Below are 19,698 nucleotides of genomic sequence, written 5' to 3'. Positions count from 1 at the left end.
AACATACTAACACACTCCCGACACAACAACCAAAACAAAACTCAACATAAAAACTCCAACACATATGTACCAACCATACTCAACCCGACTCAAACAAGTACTAACTATGTCAAAAGCAACACAAAAAGATGTAAAAACTCTTCGCGACCATCTCCTACCCCCTAAAAGAAACAAGGTTACGTCCCCGTAACCATACATACCTGATAAAAAAAGAAACGGATAGCACTCTCTCATGGCCTCCTCCGCCTCCCATGTAGCTTCCTCAACCTCATGATTAGACCAAAGGATCTTAAGAAAGACTGTCTCACCATGTCTAGTCTTCCTAACCTTCCGGTCAAGAATCTGTTTAGGCACCTCAAGATAAGACAAGGACTCATCTAGCTCTATGTTCTCCACCTCTAACACATGTGACGGATCACTCACATACTTCCGCAGCTGAGACACATGAAACAAATTATGTACCCTATCCAAAGCAGACGGAAAGGCCAAGCGATAAACAACCTCTCCTACCCGGTCTAAGATCTCATAAGGTCCTATGAACTTCTGACTCAGCTTGCCTTTCTTACCAAATCTCATGACCCCACGCATAGGAGACACTTTCAAAAGAACCTTGTCCCCAACCTGGAACTCTATATCCCGGTGATGTAGATCTGCATAACTCTTTTGTCTATCTTGAGCCGCTCTCATCCTCTCCCTGATCAGCTTAATCTGCTCTTCCATCTCTGGTCCCAAAACTACTGCCTCAGCACCGTCGTCCCAACAAATCGGACTCCTACATCTCCTCCCATATAAAGTCTTAAATGGCGCCATGCCAATACTGGTGTGATAGCTGTTGTTATAAGAAAACTCAATCAAATCTAACCTCTGTTCCCAGCTACCACCAAAATCTATCACACAAGCTCGTAACATATCCTCAAGAGTCTTGATGGTCCTCTCTGTCCGACCATCTGTCGCAGGATGAAATGCTGTACTCATCTTTAATGTAGTTCCCAAAGACTCCTGCAACTCTTTCCAAAAACGTGAGATAAACCTCGAATCTCTGTCAGATACTATGTCTTTAGGCACCCCATGCAATCTCAGCACATTCTTCCGATAAGCCATAGCTAATTGTGCCTTAGTCCATGTATCTTTTATTGGCACACAATGAGCTGACTTGGTCAGTCGATCCACTATAACCCATATCATGTTGTTACCCTGCTGACTCTTCGGTAAACCCACGATAAAATCCATAGAAATGGACTCCCACTTCCACTCAGGTACCTCAAGAGACTGAATCTTACCTTGTGGTCGTCGGGGCTCCCCTTTAACTCTCTGACATGTCAAACAACGGGTCACGAACTCAGCTGTTTCTTTCTTCATCCCAGGCCACCAGAAAGTCTTCTTTAAATCCTTATATAGCTTGTCACCACCTGGATGTACCGAGTATGGTGTACAATGAGCCTCTGTCATGATTGTCTTTTTCATCTCCTCATCATTAGGGACACACCACCTCCCATCAAACCTCAAACTACCATCTGTGTGAATAGAGAATCTGGACACTGTCCCCTTCTCTACTCCAGCTCTCCACTCCACCATCTTAGGATCCAACTCCTGTTTACCGCGAATATCATCATAAAGATCTGACTGCACTGTCAAATCTACTATGGCATCCCCTCTCTAGATCATATGTATCCCAAACTTCCCAACCTCATCTCTCAATCTAATCAACGATATAGCCGTGCACAAAGAATGTACACTCTTCATGCTCAAAGCATCTGCAACTACATTGGCTATCCCTTCATGGTAGATAATATCCATGTCATAATCGCCAATCAACTCCATCCACCTCATCTGTCTCATGTTCAACTCCTTTTGAGTGAAGATGTACTTGAGACTCTTGTGATTTGAGAATACCTTAAAGGTCGCCCCATATAGGTAATGTCTCCAAATCTTGAGAGCAAACACAACTGCACCCAACTCCAGATCGTGTGTAGGATAATTCTCCTCATAAGGCTTCAATTGCCTAGAAGCATAGGTAATCACTTTACCATTCTGCATCAACACACATCCCAACCCATTTGTTGAAGCATCTGTATAAACTTCAAAGTTCTCACTCCCTTCAGGCAATGCTAATATTGGAGCTGTGGTCAAACGCTCCTTTAATGTTTGGAACGCCGTCTCACAACTCTCATCCCAACGAAACCTGTTCTCTTCCCTCATCAAAGCTGTCATAGGTCTAGCAATCTTTGAGAAATCCTTCACGAATCGTCGATAATATCCAGCTAAACCCAAGAAACTCCTGATCTCAGCTACATTCTTTGTTGCTTCCCACTTGGTAACTGCCTCAATGTTTGCAGGATCCACAGCTACCCCTTCCTTAGAAATCACATGCCCCAGAAAAGCAACTTTCTCCAACCAGAACTCCCACTTGGACAACTTTGCATACAACTCATGCTCTCTCAAGGTCTGCAACACAATCCTCAGATGCTCCTCATGCTCCTCATTAGTCTTAGAAAAGACTAAGATGTCATCTATGAAAACCACCACAAACTTGTCCAAAAACTGACTAAAGACTCTGTTCATCAAATCCATAAACACAACGGGTGCATTAGATAACCCAAACGGCATCACTACATACTCATAATGGCCATACCTCGACTTGAAAGCTGTCTTTGGTATGTCCTCCTCTCTAATCTTCACCTGATGGTACCCCGACTTCAAATCAATCTTAGAAAAGACTGTTGCACCACTCAACTGATCAAACAGGTCATCTATCCTTGGTAAAGGATACTTGTTCTTCACCATCACCCTGTTCAGCTCCCTGTAATCTATGCAAAACCTCAAACCCCTATCTTTCTTTTTCACTAAAAGAACTGGCGCTCCCCACAGTGATACACTAGGTCTAATATATCCCCTCTCAATAAGATCATCTAACTTCTTCCTGAGCTCCTCCAACTCCTTAGGTCCCATCCGGTACGGTGCCTTAGAGATTGGCCCCGTCCCCGGTTTCAGCTCAACACTGAGATCTATCTCCCTCTTCGGTGGCAACCCCGGAATCTCCTCTGGAAAGACATCTGGAAACTCCCCCACAACTGGTATCTACTCAACTATTGGATTCTCCATCCTGTCATCTCTTATATGGCACAAGATCAACGGGCACCCCTTCCTCATATAGGACTTCATGGTCACAGCTGCAATGAACTTAACTTTGAGTTTGACAACAAACCCACGATAAGACACACTAATCCCCTTAGGACCTCTCAGAGAAACCTTCTTTTGATGACAATCTATCTTAGCTTTATACTTTCCTAACCAATCCATCCCGACTATCATCTCAAATCCGTCTAAAGGAAACTCTAGCAAGTCTACAGGTAGATCAACTTGCCCAACTGTCATGGATACATCTCTATACAACCTCCCACACGATACAGACTCACCCGAAGGTATAAAAACTTCCTCTCTTACAGACTCATACTCTCTCAAACCCAACGTTTTAACATGACTCGTAGATACAAACGACAGTGACGCTCCCGAGTCAAACAAAACAAAGGTATAAACACCATTAACAAGAAAAGTACCAGTGATAACATGAGTGTCGTCCTCAGCTGCTTTCTTCTCCATCATAAACAGCTTGCCACTGGTCTTCTGCCCACCTCCCTGGACAGTACTAGCTGAAGTAGCCGGTTTAGCACCCGACCCCTGATTGTTGTTGGTGTTCATAGCTGGTTTCTGATAAGAATTACCGTCATTGCGGTTGCCCCCACCTTTGTTGTTCTGACCTCCCATGTTGTTCCATGACCTAGTCAGTCTGTTACTCGCATAACTCTGTGCAGGACCCTATGAAAAGCTTCCCTGTCCCGGCCTCTAGAAACCCCCACTCACCGCACTGGTGCACTCATGTCTCTTGTGGCCTACACCGCCACAGTTAAAACAGGTCATTCCCCAGCTACTGCTACTCCTCCCACGGCCACGCCCATAGGAAGCCCCAGCACTAAACCCCGAACCAGATGAATATGCTCTTGCCTGAGTGTGGTTGCCCTTCTTATAGTTGGATTGGCCACCACCCTCGCTCTCAGCCTTTGTTTTCTCAATACCTCTCTCTCGGGTCATCTTCACTAACCTCTCAGCCCTCCCAGCTCTCTCATAAGCTTCCTTAACATCTGTAAGGACTCCCACGGGTAGCTTCTCCATTATCTTGGGGGTCAACCCCTTCTCAAACCTTAAGGCTAGGTTCTCCTCACTCAAACCCATATCCTCAGCGTACCTAGCCTTCTCATTAAACTTTCGGTAGTACTCAGCCATCGTCATGTCAGATGCCATTTTAAACTCATCAAACTCCTCTCTCAACTTGCTCCTCACATGTTCCGGTACGAACTCTCGCCTCATGGCTCTCCTGAACTCATCCCAAGGTATAGCAGGTAGTCCCTGTTTCATGTACATCTCCCTAGCACCCACCTTGACCTTATCTCACCACTCACATGCTGCTTCCCTCAAGTAGAACGCAGCTTGTTCCACTTTCAACTCATCCGGACAATGAACTAACTCTTAGATATTCTCCATCTCCCTATACCAATTATCCAGAAGAATTGGCTCCCCAGTTCCCTTATACTCTTTCGGACTGAACCTCAATATGTGGATGCTGATCTTGGAGTGATCAACCTCCTTATCCTTTCCCACTCTCTTCAACGCTTCCGTAAGAGCATCTTGGTGCTCCAACATCTTTACTATATCATCAATGTTCATGTTCTCAGCTCTAGCATATAAGACATTTTTCTTTGGCGCCATCTTGTAACTATATAAGAAAAGGTAGATATAAACACGCATACTATAACCCAGAACACGTATATAACCTGCACAGACCCCACTCGATCGAGTACCAGAACCCACTCGATCGAGTTGAGGCTACTCGATAGAGTGCCTAACTTACTCGATCGAGTGCCTCGACTCCAGAACCTAATCAGACTTCTGCTCAAAAACATACTCGATCGAGCTGACACGTCACTCGATCGAGCGGCTCTACTCGATCGAGTACCCAAAAACACGATTTTCCCCAGAAAAACATCAAACTATCTACTCGACCGAGTCACACCCACTCGATCGAGTACCTCACCTACTCGATCGAGTGCCCCCCACTCGATCAAGTCATGCAGACTCGTATACACTACCCGCATGTTTATCTCACTTTCCCAACATAATATACAACTTTTATAACTTCAATAAAATAACAACAACTATGCATGCATATATACGCAACTCAATCAATAAGACAATCTATTCATACCACTAATGTGCCACATTATAAACAACCAACATACTTTTCATCCAATTCGATATACAAATCACTTATCGTTCAACTTCCATACCTCCAATTCTCCACATTCAACATCCAATAATTCACTACACATGCCACTATTATACATACAAACCAATATACAATACATACGACCCTGACACATACCCTATGTGACCGGTTCAAAATTGCAGGGTGAGTTCGCGACTTTAGGACGTCTCCCAAGCCTTTGCATTAGCTCCTACAACTTCTACCCCGGGTTCATTTTAATTGACTCCCTGTATTCATTAGATTCATTGGTTACAGGTTTCAGGATCGTCGCTCTGATACCACTTTGTGACATCCCCATACTCCGAGTGCCTTACCAGGACCACTCACGTATAAGAACGTCACCATCTTGGTTTCCCGAGACAATGATAATCAAATGAGAATAACGAAACATAATTTAAATAGTAATAAAGTTTAAGTGATTACCATTCCAAAACCAAACTGATAAAAATACGGTACATGTTCTCAAAAACCAAATGTATCAAACTACTAAAATACAACAGCGGAAGACTCTAATCAGCTCGTGGTGACACATCTCAGCTAGCCCCAAATGCCTCTAATCAAACCTGCTCAACAACTGCTCACCATCCCCAAATGGATCACCACAGTTTTACAAAATAAAGACGGGGTCAGTACTAATTACACAACATAAATCACAATAAAACAAGTACCAAACAGCTCAATCGTCACATCCAATCCCAACTCCAAAATCAACCTCCTCATAACTGACTACACACTAAAGTGTGTAGCCCTGCCAAAGTACCCATCGCAACAGGTACTCCACACCGCCAGTGGGGGACCGCAGTCATTCCCACCTAAGCCCCACTCATCTCCATCGAGTGATAAACCCAAGTCCATTAATGTGCACATTCCTTCTGTGGCGGGTTCCACAGAAGGCAAATCATGGGCGTGAAGCCACTCCCGCAAGTGACTCCACTCGGCCAGGGACGCACCCCGAAGAACACAGTCAGATAAATAATACCATAACACTAAAATCAACAGTCGTCTTAATCAATCAACAATATACAATCACAACAATCTTAATCAATCAACAATCACTAACTACAGCACAATCACCACACATATCATGTAACTAATACTGAGTAGGGAAAACCTACTTGGAATGCAACACAAATAGCAGACGATCTAGCAGCTGTCTCAAAATCGTTCCTCTACGAATCCTCCTCCTATTCACATAATCATACAATCACTACTAACACAACAAATCATAAAAACCCCCAATTCCCAAAATTAGGGTTTAAAAAAAGTCAACCAAATGCTATAAAAATGGTACGTGGATCTTACCCTTGACGCAAGGATTACTATGATACAAAGAACAATGAAATCCGACCTCTCTAGCTCCGGGATTTGTCAATAAAGCGGAATAACAAAGCAATGTACTTGAGAACTCTCTTAAACAGTGAATTAGGTTTTAGCAAAAGTGTTGTAGGAAGATGACGAACTTATAATATATTAATCCGCTTTATTAACAAAACCCGTCAATTAACACCCGTAACCCGACTTACTCGATCGAGTAAGTCTCGTACTCGATCGAGTGCCACTTACTCGATCGAGTGCCAAGGCTACTCGATCGAGTACCCTACATGCAGAACACTGTTTCTTAAATTAAAACACCCTTACTCGACAGAGTAAGGCCCACTCGATAGAGTACCCAGAGACTCATAAAACCGTTGTATTATAGTGGCTATTTGCATTTTAGGTTGTGTACGGTGGTGAGAGAGCGATTTATAGAATGTTTGAGGAATTAGGAGGGCCAGAGCCAAATTTCAACATTACCCTACCGCCTCAATGGCTTCCTTGTATGGTGGGGGTAAAGGTGGTCGGAAGTATGCATCATTACGCTTATAGTTATAGAGCTTATTTCACAATTATAAAACTGAAAAGGTTGTGTGCTAAGTGTAAACGCATGTCACACCATGATAAAAGAAATTATCCAAATGATTTTGCAGAGCATCCTCCTGAAAATCAAGTATGTATTATTCTACTCTTGTCTTTTAATTTTATTATTACTTGAGAACGCAACTAATTATTTTAATTATGTCCAAATATGTCTCATATTAATTATTTCCCTGTAATACTCTTCTACTAATATTCGTCTACTAATTTTTGGGGTCCTGTGACGTCTACTATTGAGTGTTGTTAGAAGAATTACGTTTACTCGTCTTACATTGCCGAGTTCTTTAACACGATTTCCAATTTTCTTTGCATTATTCTGGCACTCTTTGGTCTTATAACTGCACTAAGGCAACATTTTGAGAGTAAGTTCAGTTTTCTTCATATATCCAATATGACATTGGCTATTGGTAACATGTTGTATCATGCTACCCTACAGCGTGTGTAAGTATTTTGATATTTTTTATTATGTTTGTCTGTTGCCGCATGTAGTAAATATTTAAGTATTTTTTTTGCCAATGAACAGTGTTCCTCCTCTTTCGTTTGTTATACTGTTTCGGGATATAGACTGTACTCACAGCATAAGATCGCGGAGTATATTTTTATCGCTTCTATGTGAGATATAACAGTGCTGCAATTTCGTAGGGTTGGATCTTGGGTGAAGAGAGGGATTTGGAGATTGTGATAACTGAGGAAGAGAGGGATTTTCAAGATTTTATTTTCCAGTTAGCTTAACGTATTAAATTTGAGTACTATTATGTTTTACGCATATGCCTATTTGATTTTTTTTTCTTAGATTGTAGAGTTATTACGCTGATTTATAGTTGTACTGTTGCACAACGACTATTTAATTGTTAGGACTCTAATGCTATATGATCACAACTAGTGTTGAAGTGTATGTTTCTCAGTACTGTTGCTATTTATGTCTGTATAAATCTGTGTTTGTTGGCACTTAGCAGGCACCAGCACAGTAATGAAACACCTATGGTTTGGGAAATGCTTCTATATCTCTACATTCTCTATTCACCAGACTGGCATTATAAGAGCACTATACCAACTTTCATCTTTTTCTATGGTGCATTATTTGGTCTTGATTGCTCATAATTTGGTTGGTTTTGATGTTGGTTTTAAGGTGCACTACACTGTACTGTGTCTTCTTTGCATTCCTCGGGTGTACAAATGTTATATCTACACTGGAGATATCGACGCTAAGAGATTGGCGAAGTTGTACTTGCTGACTCTGGTGCTTGGAAGTATTTGCTGGTTTGCTGATAGTGAATTTTGGCAAGGAATTTTCAAGTTGGTACTTTAACCCACAGGGTCATGCTCTCTGGCATATCTTCATGGGTTTCAATTCTCATTTTGCAAATACATTTTTGATGTTTTGTCGAGCTCAGCAATTGGGCTGGGAACCAACCATTGCTCACTTCATGGGGGGTTCTCACAAGTTTTAACCATGTTTGATTTTTGGTTTTAAACTGCATTTGATTAGATGTTGGTTTTTATTTTGGTTTTGAACTTAAGCATTTGTTCAGTTGGTTTTGTTTAGCAAAAGAACTTAAGCGATTGTGAGAACCTTGAAGGTGATTTTTAATGAAACTTGGACCTCAATGTGTGTGAAATCTCTTTTACTTACGAAATTTTAGTGTTTCCTATTTTGTGAATCCTATACCTTAATTTGTGAAACTGGAAGGTGATTTCGCGAAATTTGAACTTAAATGTGCGCAATCGTTTACTTACGAAGTTGTTAATTTCTTATTTTGTGAATCACCTTAATTTGTGAAACTTGGACTAGATTTTGTGAAACTTGAACCTAAAATGTGTGGAATCGTTTAGTTCAAAGTTTTTAATTTCTTAATTTGTGAATCCTACACCTTATTTTGTGAAACTGGAAGGCAATTTTGTGAAACTTGGTCATAGATGGTTGAAATCACCTATTTTTCTCTTTTTCTTATTTTGTGAATCCTACACCTTGTTTTGTGAATCCTAGAGCTTATATTGTTAATGTTAGAAGGCAATATTGTGAAACTTGGTCATAAATGGTCGGAATCACCTATTTTTCTCTTTTTCTTATTTTGTGAATCCTAGACCTCGTTTTGTGAATCCTAGAGCTTATATTGTGAAACTAGAAGGCACTATTGTGAAACTAGGTCATAAATGGTTGAAATCACCTATTTTGCTCTTTTTCTTATTTTGTGAATCCTAGACCTTGTTTTGTGAATCCTAGAGCTTATATTGTGAAACTAGAAACCACTATTGTGAAACTTGGTCATAAATGGTCGAAATCACTTATTTTGCTCTTTTTCTTATTTTGTGAATCATAGACCTTGTTTTGTAATTCATGGGGCTTATATGGTTAAACTAGAAGGCACTATCGAAATCACCTATTTTACTCTTTTTCTTGTTTTGTGAATCCTAGACATTGTTTTGTAAATCTTGAAACTTATACAGTAAAACTAGAAAATAATATTGTGAAACTTGTTCATAAATGGGTAACATGAAGTTTCTTTTTCTTATTTTGCGAATCATAGAGCTTATATTGTGAAACTTGGCCCTGATTGTGTGAAACTTGGCCCCTAATTTGTGAACTCGTTTTGTTAGGACGGAGATTAGGACGATATCGAACTGAAATCATTCAGGGATCAGGTTGGTGTGAAAAGAATGTTCAGAGTAGCGAGAAGCGGCATCTCATATTTATATATGAACAATTTGAACTCAATGACGAATTATAATAGCATAAAATAGGTCGCTTCAACAGTTCTATGAAAAGCCATAATGAACTTGAAATTCGATGTAACAAAACAAATCGAAAGTAGACCGATTCTTCTAAATCAAAAGATTTTGCCAATACAGTAGGTGTAAGCACAAGCTTAGTACCTTGAGCTAAAACTATAGCAACACTAAGAACATTCTTATAAATCATAGAAACATCTTCAGGCATTGTTTTCAGCGTGCAGAACAAACCCAGATAGTCAGAGAGACGAAAACGCTTAATGCTAAAAAAACATTTGTAGTTGGTTCGACAGAAGTAGAACCCTCACCACCTTCCTCGCTAATATGCCGCTTTATATTAGTTGTAGTTTCACCAAGTAAATATTATTATTCACCAAGTTAGGGAAAAAAAAACTTAATAACTAAACAATTTCACACATTGAAATCCAAGTTTCACAATATAAGCACCGGTTAAAAGAAACCGTCCTAAATAGACGATTTCACACATTGATGGCCAAGATTCACAATATAATCTTCTAGTCTCATAATATAAGCTTATAATTCAAAAAATAAGAAAAACAAACTTCATGAATAAAATATAGCAATGCTACAGACTAAGGTTCACAATATCACTCATACATGACCAAGGTTCCCTTATTTTGCACTTTTTCTTATTTTGTGAATCCTAGAACTAATATTGTGAATGTTAGAAGGCAATATTGTGAAACTTGGATGAGGGTCAAAAGACAACCCTAAAAGAGGACTGCAAAGTTGAAGACCAAGGACACAAAGAACATTTAAGTCCTAGTCAACCAAAACACAATCAATACACACAAGAATAGAAGGCATGCAATATTACCTGTACAACTGAAAATTACTGGAACAAGATCATACTTGGTCCGCGACTAAACAGGTGGGAAGAAGAGAAGTGAGAATACAGAATCATGCAAGAGATCTACAAGATACCATCAATGAAAATAAATGAGCTGAAAAACCAAGGATACAGCCAAATAGCCTTTATGCAAGTCCTAAAAGCACTTGTAAAAAGGCAAAAAGGTCCACACCACAACAAAAAATGAAGGGTCAAGTAAGCCAAAGAAACAATCAGGAACACATCAAGAGAGAAATCTACAAAAGTCTCACACAAGATGCAATTAGACATTCAGTTGATGAACTTGATGGAGGTACACAGATTTTGAAATCAAGAAAAGGAACTAAGACCAAAGAACGGGAGCGAATACAATGAAAACATAAATCATAGCTATGTGGGACTCGAACCCACGCCTTACCCAATAGCCTAAATTTGACAAAATCAGGCCCAAGCTTCACAAAATCAAGTCTAGGTTTCACAAAATCAAGCCTAAATTTGACAAAATCAGGTTTCACAAAGTCAGGTCTAGGGTTCACATAATCTTGTCCAACCTTCACAAAATCAAGTCCAGGTTTCACAAATTCAGGTCTATGTTTGACAAAATCAGGTTTCACAAAGTCAGGTCCAGGGTTCACATAATCAGGCCGAAGCTTCACAAAATCAAGTCCAGGTTTCACATAATCAGGTACAAAGTTCAGAAAACTAGCTTCAAGGTTCACAATATTAGCTCCAACATTCATAAAATCGGGTCCAAACTCAAATATAGTCACGAACAAAGCGGGACCTATTTCTGTGAACCTTGAACATGATCTTGTGAAACCTTGTCACGATCTTGTGAACCTTAAATGTCAAACTCAACAATACTGGTTGATTTCAAACTATTTCAAATTTTACATTCTCCGTCCCTTTTTCATTGTCTCAATTTGACTATACAATTCCGAATTCGTAACAAGTTATTGTAGTTCCTGATTATAGTATTATACTAATATCACAATAAAAGTAATACTTGTGTCATTAACTAAACGTAAACAACTGCGAACAAACCGGCTCTATCACATCTGATTCCGTGCTATAAACGGAGTAGTATTAAACCATGCCAAGCTATTTCCTAACAAAATGTGATCAATTCTATCAACATTCCTTAATCAAACAGCGATTGATCGGTTTATCAAGCTGAATTCTTCAAAAACTAGCTTAATCTAAAGGTGCAAACACATCTTTTAGAAAATAAAACCTAAATTTTCACAGATCGCTTGACGATCAGACCTTAACATAATCCAAAAGAACAAGATCACTAGAAATGTTAAAACATTAAAGGCAAACAATCGGACATCCAACTCATTAAACACGAAATTAAAAGACGAAATCAATCGAAAACCGATTAAAATCATAATAAAATAAGAGATAGAATTAACTAACTTTACGACACTTGCAGACCGCCATTGTAGCAAATAGAATTGCGACGGATTATGGAATTATGGCGTGATTAATTGGCGAATTGATGATGATCGGTAAATTAGAAAGAAATGTGAGAGGAATTGGGGAAATTGAAGAATTAGGTCATAATCGTATAGTGGATAAAATTGAGATTAATTCGTTCCGAATTAGGAATTGTAAGTATGACGATAATTAAGAACAAGAAACGAGAGAAGGACAACTTACTGTACTTTCAGATGATAATGGAGGTCAAAAACCTCAGTGATAATGGCGGATAGAAGCTCAGCGAGAAAATTGCGTTGAAATCTGAGTGATTGGCGAAGACGAAGCTCAGCTGAAGAGAGATAAAGTGAACGGAGTAAATGATTGAGTATGAGGAGAAATGTGCAGTTAGTTGGGGTTATATAAGGGGACACGTGTCAACATCTGAGGCATTTGTAATTTTTTAATCTGACGGTTTAGAATGGGTACAACTGCGTCACCCTAAGAAGGGTGCCTCACATGATTCAATTTATATATATATATATATATATATATATATATATATATATATATATATATATATATATATATATATATATATATATATATATATATATTCCAAAAACCAAGGGATTTCAATATAATTAAATTAATCAATACAATTAAATTATATTATATAGTTTTTAATTGATAGCACTATGTAATGGACTCGACCAAGGGACTTCAATGTAAATATTATATAGTTTTGGTTGAAGTATAAATTTAAAGAATATCAAAGGGAGCTGCTTTTTGTCCCCATGTTTTACTTAATATCGCCCGAATTTTGCATTAGCTTTCCAATTATACCCTTATTTATTTCATCTTTTGACTTTCCAATTCTATCTCCTCCCTTATTAGGCCTCGTTTGGTTACCATACGGGAATTAATTTTCCATGTTTTTACAAAACACATGAATTGGACAATTCACGTGAATTGCCTAAAACACGTTTGGTTGGCATTCGCGAGTTAAATTGACACGGGAGTTTCCAACTACTTAGGGGGGCTAGGTAATTAAACTCCTCCATTATGGGGGAGTTGAGAATGCCTAGGAAAATAGAATTCATGAGATTTTGGTAAACAAACAACTCCCATTTTCCCAATTCGTGGGATTTTTTAATTCCCCCGTTTTTAATGTGCCAACCAGACGAGCCCTTAGTCTCCAAACGTATAAACTAAATTCCATAACTTAAAATCTCCAATTACGAACAACGACGATGTGCAGTCGGAAAACAAGCTAGATCAATCACACTCGATTTACACACTTTATTTAATTCTCATTTCATATAATCATTTAAATTTTCGATTTCTACGCTTTACTAAATTTACGACCTCGATAATTATTGACTTGCTCTGTCATGTACAAAGTCACACCAAAACAAATTAAAAATTAAGCCAAGTAACGAACATCATTGCTATTTGTTAATATCACTATTCACTACGTAAAACATTTGTATGAAGCGATGAATAATCCCAAATAATAAAAATCAGAACCATGGAGTAAGCCAAAACAACAAAAATTGAACCTAATCAAAGATCACTTTACATGACAAACCACAGATTGGTCGTCTGATTTACACAACATGACCATGGCCAGGTCATCTAATTTTCACAACACGTCATCTGATGTTCACGACACAACCACGGTCTCGTCATCTAATTTACACGACAAAACCACCGTCTATATTGTCAAATTTACAAGATGCCCATATGACAGTCATTTCAACTTCATCAAAGAAATTTGATACTACAGTGAACGATATCCGGTGCAGATAAGTAAACAACAACAGTGGCATCTTCGTGCAACCAAGACAATAATAAAACACCAATGGTATGTTGTCGTGCGAGCTAAACAACAATTTAATCCCCTTAACTGTTGACTAACTTATTGGAAGTGTTGCTTCAAAATAAACTTTTTTTTATCCCCAATTGGTAGAATAAGTTGAAGTATTATAGTTTATAAGTGATCACTTGATTTATACTACTAATATGTGTAGTAGTGAAGGGCTCTCTACCCTTTTGGAAGTGAAATCACTTATTCTCTATGTATTTTTTTACACAATTTCCAAGTCTAATAGTTCAGTCTTCTATGCTGACTATTGCGGTTTTTCCATACGGATTACTCAATTTTCTAAACTGAGTGTTGCCTTCTCCATGCTAATTGTGCGGTCTTCCAAAAAACAATTTACAAGACGATATTTAATACGCCTCTAAAGTCCTTCCTTATGTTCCTATAAATACTACCTATTTTATCATTCCAAAACACACAACACATTCTCCCATCTACTCTTTCTCAATCTACTCCTTCTCTAATATGTTTCAGTCATAGCTGATTTTGGCAACATTCTGGTAGTAATCTTCAATCTGAGTCTTTGTCATACACCTTAGACTCGGAAGTCGTGTAACCCTGGGAAATTGGTTGCTAAGAGGCAGTGTGTATCGAGCGGGGCAAATTCAACTTTAGGGCAGTGTCTATCACGCCACGACATATTTCTCTTCAAGTTATGTAAGTTTCTCTGTTCATTGTTCGTTTAATAGTCATACCGCCTACATAACTAGAATTCCACACTCAATTACCAATGATCCAACAAATTGTCCGGTAATTACAAATTCAATTACCCTTCATCAATACTTTACTGAATAACCAATTACAACAATTAAATGATATGTATTGAAAAGGTATATGAGTAATTCACCTTAAAATGTTGTCGTCAAATGGCAAACGGTTAAAAAAACAAGAATTTGAGTAGTGTGGTTTTCGAAGGTTTGAATACAGTGATATAGCGTTTAATATGTTTTTTTTCTTTGTTTGTTGTAAAAAGGGCAATTTCGTAGTTGTTTAAAATTACAAGGACAATTTTGTAAATTACTCGGGCGTTAGTAGTAAAATTCAGGCGACAAAAAGAAAAAGTGTTATCTAAAGGCCAATAAAAAAAATTACTCATCTCCTTTTTCCCTAATTCTGTTTTCTCTTCACTCGACAAACCCTTCTTTTTCCCTTCTCTAAATTTCTCATAAACGACAACCGACAAACCTCCCTTCTTCCTAATTTTGTTTCTAAAATGGTGAAAGGGAAGTAATTGACATCATCATCAAGGGACAAAAACGCATCTAACAATATTTCGATGAACAAGAAGCAATTTACATCATCATCAAGAAGGAAAAATGCATCTAATAATACTTTGAGTAAAATTTCCACACCAATCACACGAGCTATTATTAAAAGAATACGAGCTAAAAAATACGAGCACATAAGAATATGAGCCATTAAGATAAGAATACGAGCTAATGTCAAAAGAATACCAGCTTAAAAGGATCACGAACTTAAAAATACGAGCACATAAGAATACGAGCAATTAAGATAAGAATACAAGCTAATGTAAAAAGAATACGAGCTTAAAAGGATCACGAACTTAAAAATACGAGCACAAAAGAATACGAGCTATTAAGTAAGAATACGAGCTAATGTAAAAATAACACGAACTTAAAAGGATTACGAGCTTTAAAATATGAGCACATAAGAATACAAGCTATTAAGATAAGAATACGAGTTTCAACTTTTTTCATGCATTAGAAATGTTGGATAAAAAAATTCATTCAAGATGATGCTCACAAGTCACTTCATATGATTTGATACGCATAGTCAATTAATTATACTAATAATTTAAGGGAGAAAATAATTTATTAATAGATGATGGAGGAAGATGGAGATAAGTTAGAAAAGTATGGAAGCAGTTAAAGAGAAGAGAGATTGGATTGAAAATCGAATTACGTTACTCTTTTTTTTTTTGCAAAAATAATTGATAAAAAGACTAAAATAACGTTGGATGTATAGTCCACGAAGTACAACCAGAAATATAGCACGAACCTCAAATAATCCTAAATTAAAATATGAAATCTGACTAGGCCCTATTTGGTAAACAATATATTGAGTAAAATTAGTAAATTCCGGCCTAATTAGTAGGTTGACCAATCAATCTATTAGCCATGTTTGGTAAACAACAGATTAATTTCAGTATAAGCAGATTGCAAAACCAGATTATAAATGGCAGATTTTATCAGAAGGTTTGACTAGCATCCCCCTACTACTAAGAGAATAAAAATTCTATTAGTTTTCCCTCCAAAAGGCATCTAGCTAAATATCCCCTACTACTAAGAGAATAAAAATTCTATTAGTTTTCCCTCCAAAAAAACATCTAGCTAAATAAGATAACAAGTAAAAAAAATTTCATTACATTATTATCTTTTCAATTAATATATTCTTATAATTAAACTCTAATCTTTTTAATTAAAATTCATATTTACTTTTTCATTAAAATCCATAATTTATTATGCAATCATTTCCATTTCCATAGATATTATTCTTCATCAGTTTCACTTTAAAATTACGCAAACCTGCTTCTTATGCAATCTTTAACATAATTATTGACATCACTTACACCCTAAAATTACGTAAATTTATTTCTTATATTATCCTCATCAGTTACACTCTAAATATGGTGTATATTTTAAAGGACGTAACCATTTTTATGTATTTTTTTTAATTAAAAAAAAAATTTGTCTAATTATTCGTAAATCGTCTTTTTAAGTGTGTGCTATACTGTATTTACCTTTTTTCGTTATAAGGTTTATACGCGTTTTAATTAGATTTTACATTTTTACATCACTTAATTGTAATTTAATGTCATAAATTAGTTTCATGCAATGATATAGCATTATAGAGTTAATTTTTATAGTAAAGTAAAAATGGTTTAAGACAAAAATAACTTAACTTGAAGTGTCTTTTGATGGTAATAAACTTTCCTTTTCTACCTCTTACTAAGATTATATTAGTACATTATAACATTAAATGTACAGTTAATTTATGCAATTAATTTAATAAGAATGTCTCTTTGTAAAACAAAACTAAAAAATACCGTGTACTACCACGGGGATCTATACTAGAATTATAATTAGCAGAATTAATTTGAGTGTTTGGTAATTGATATATTACGATTAGTAGATTGTTATTTTTCTTTGTAAAATCTAGAAAAATTTCCTATTTTATAATATGCTAACCAATATGATGGGGTAAGCAGCATATTGTAAAACAGCATAGTGACCCCAAATATGTTGTTTCAATATGTTGTTTACCAAACACTAAAATTAGCATATTGATTGGTCAAACATGCTAAAACCCTTGAATATGCTAAAATTTGGCCAATATGCCGTTTATCAAACAGCGCCATATGTGTTTGGGAAACGGCATATTCTGATAGCATATTAGTCGGAATCTACTATTTTTGAATACGCTGCTATTATCATATTCACTTTATTCATGAAATCATTTTAATTATACTATAATTTGCTAATTACCAAACACCCTCTCTTAATCTGCTAATTTAATTTGATAGTCAAACTTGCTACTAAAATCTATTAACCGTATTCTACTAATATGATCCGCTATTATGAATCTGCTTCTATAGTTTGTGAAACATGGCCTAACAGTCTAACACCAACTAAAATTAACCAAAAATCAAAACAAAAATAAATAAATCCCCTCTGAACAAAAAGACCCTAAAATTACCCCATTCCGTCTCATTATATAGATGGTAACTATCTTTTTATCTTACACCTTATCTTAAAAGTGTATCCTCCATGTTACTATTCACTAATGAATAGTAACTCTAACAATGAATAGTTCCACTTTTCTGGGTTGGATTGATTAATGTTGTTTTATTGGGCCTTGGTTTTTCGGTTTGCTGCATTAGGTTCAATAATGAATACTGCCACTTGATTTGCGAGTTCCTGGCCTTTTAGCATGCGGCCCAAGCAATGTTTTTATTCATCAATTTAGCAGTACCACCTTGCGTCAGTTGCAATAAATTGAGCATTGAAAAAAATATAATTTGTTTAATTCACTAATGAATGGTAACTTCAATCATGAATAGTTACTCAAAAAGGTTCATTTGCGATAAACTTTGTATTTAAATTTACTTCTCAACAACGATTTGCAAAGAAGAAACGTTTCATTTACCAATAATCCTACCGGTATTGGTATTATTTATAAGTATATAATGAGTCAAGCTATTTAACAGCAATGTGCAAAAAGAAGGTGTTTAATTTACGAGTAGATGTCTATGTCGTTTTTATATTGGTGATCTTTATAAGCACATAATAAGTAGAGATATTTAACATATAAGATTTTTCAATTGGGTGAACTGATGAGGCATGGGGTGTATGCTTTCCTTAAGCTCCCTTTGGTTAGAGCTTTGTTTTGAATGATGTATTATAGTTGTCAATTTTGTGTTTTTAATTAAATCTTAATCATGTTTGTTTGGGTTGCTGGTGAGTTATTGGTGTGACGTTTTGCGGTTCTGAGACGGGTTTTGGGACTAATTCTAAGTTTACAATTCCGAAATGACTATTCACTAATGAAAGTTTATATTTAATCTATGGTGCGTTGGTTGCCTGGTAATTTCTGTTTGGTTATTGATGAGTCATTGGCATTTTGTTGTACGGTTTAAAGACGCGGTGTAATCTAACTACGATTTAGTTTACGTATAACAATTAAGACGTGCGTTTTAATGGTCATTTAGGAATGCGGATTTACAATTATAAAAATAAAAATAGACAGTTTAGTGTGTGTCTGTGGGCCAGAAGGAATGATCATGCGTAAAATTTTGGTAGAAGCTAAGGACTGGTGGTAGGGAGTATGGTTCACTGTGTAGTTTAGCAAGGGAAATGTGTTTAGCTTAGTAGTTGAGTAGAAATGTCAGAATTATTTGGGTTGAGATGTGTCTAACTTCTGGGATTGTACTTGATTATTATTATATACTCACAATTATTTGTGAAATTTTTATGGTTGATTAGGGTGTGGTTGGGGTTAGGCTGTACCTTTTACTAATACCAAGGCAACTAATGTAAGGTGAGGTGACCCTTGATGGAGTATTAGCTTTGTAGCTGATTAGAAATACCATAAAAGTTAGGGTTGAGGCGGACATAATTACTACGATTGTACTTGATTCTTATTATTATATGCCAAGTTGTTTTCTAATTGTTATGGTTCATTAGGGTGGGGTGTGGCTTAGGCTGTACCTTTTACTAATAAGTAGAGCAAACAATGTAAGGTAAACTGACTCTTGAATGAGGTTTGCTTCTAAGCATGTGAATTAAGTAAGGGAGGTAAGGCCCTGTGATGCCACTGGACACAGTTTGAACAGTAACATGCATGTTGGGAAGTTGGGTCGCTAACTCTATATATGACCACTAGGAATTGAAAAATTACAGTGGTGCATGAACAAGGGTGAGGTGAACATTTGCCTTAAACTCAGACACCCCAGTTATTCTTTCTTTGTTTAGATTGCTAATTTATGTTCGATTTATGCAAGTAAATAATTTGGATAGTAGTGGAGACAGTTGAGTTCAGAGGTAAAAAAAAAGGGACTTA

General features: G+C 36.9%; 1 pseudogene; it reads left to right on the top strand.

Annotated features, from left to right (window-relative positions):
- Positions 1 to 7,070: 7,070 nt before the first annotated feature.
- LOC141640721 (alkaline ceramidase-like) lies at positions 7,071 to 8,685 on the top strand (annotated as a pseudogene).
- Positions 8,686 to 19,698: the final 11,013 nt, after the last annotated feature.

Source organism: Silene latifolia, chromosome 2, assembly GCF_048544455.1.
Source record: "Silene latifolia isolate original U9 population chromosome 2, ASM4854445v1, whole genome shotgun sequence".
Classification (NCBI taxonomy): domain Eukaryota; kingdom Viridiplantae; phylum Streptophyta; class Magnoliopsida; order Caryophyllales; family Caryophyllaceae; genus Silene; species Silene latifolia.
Note: the sequence above shows the minus strand (reverse complement) of the source record. Positions and strands in the feature narration are given on the sequence as shown.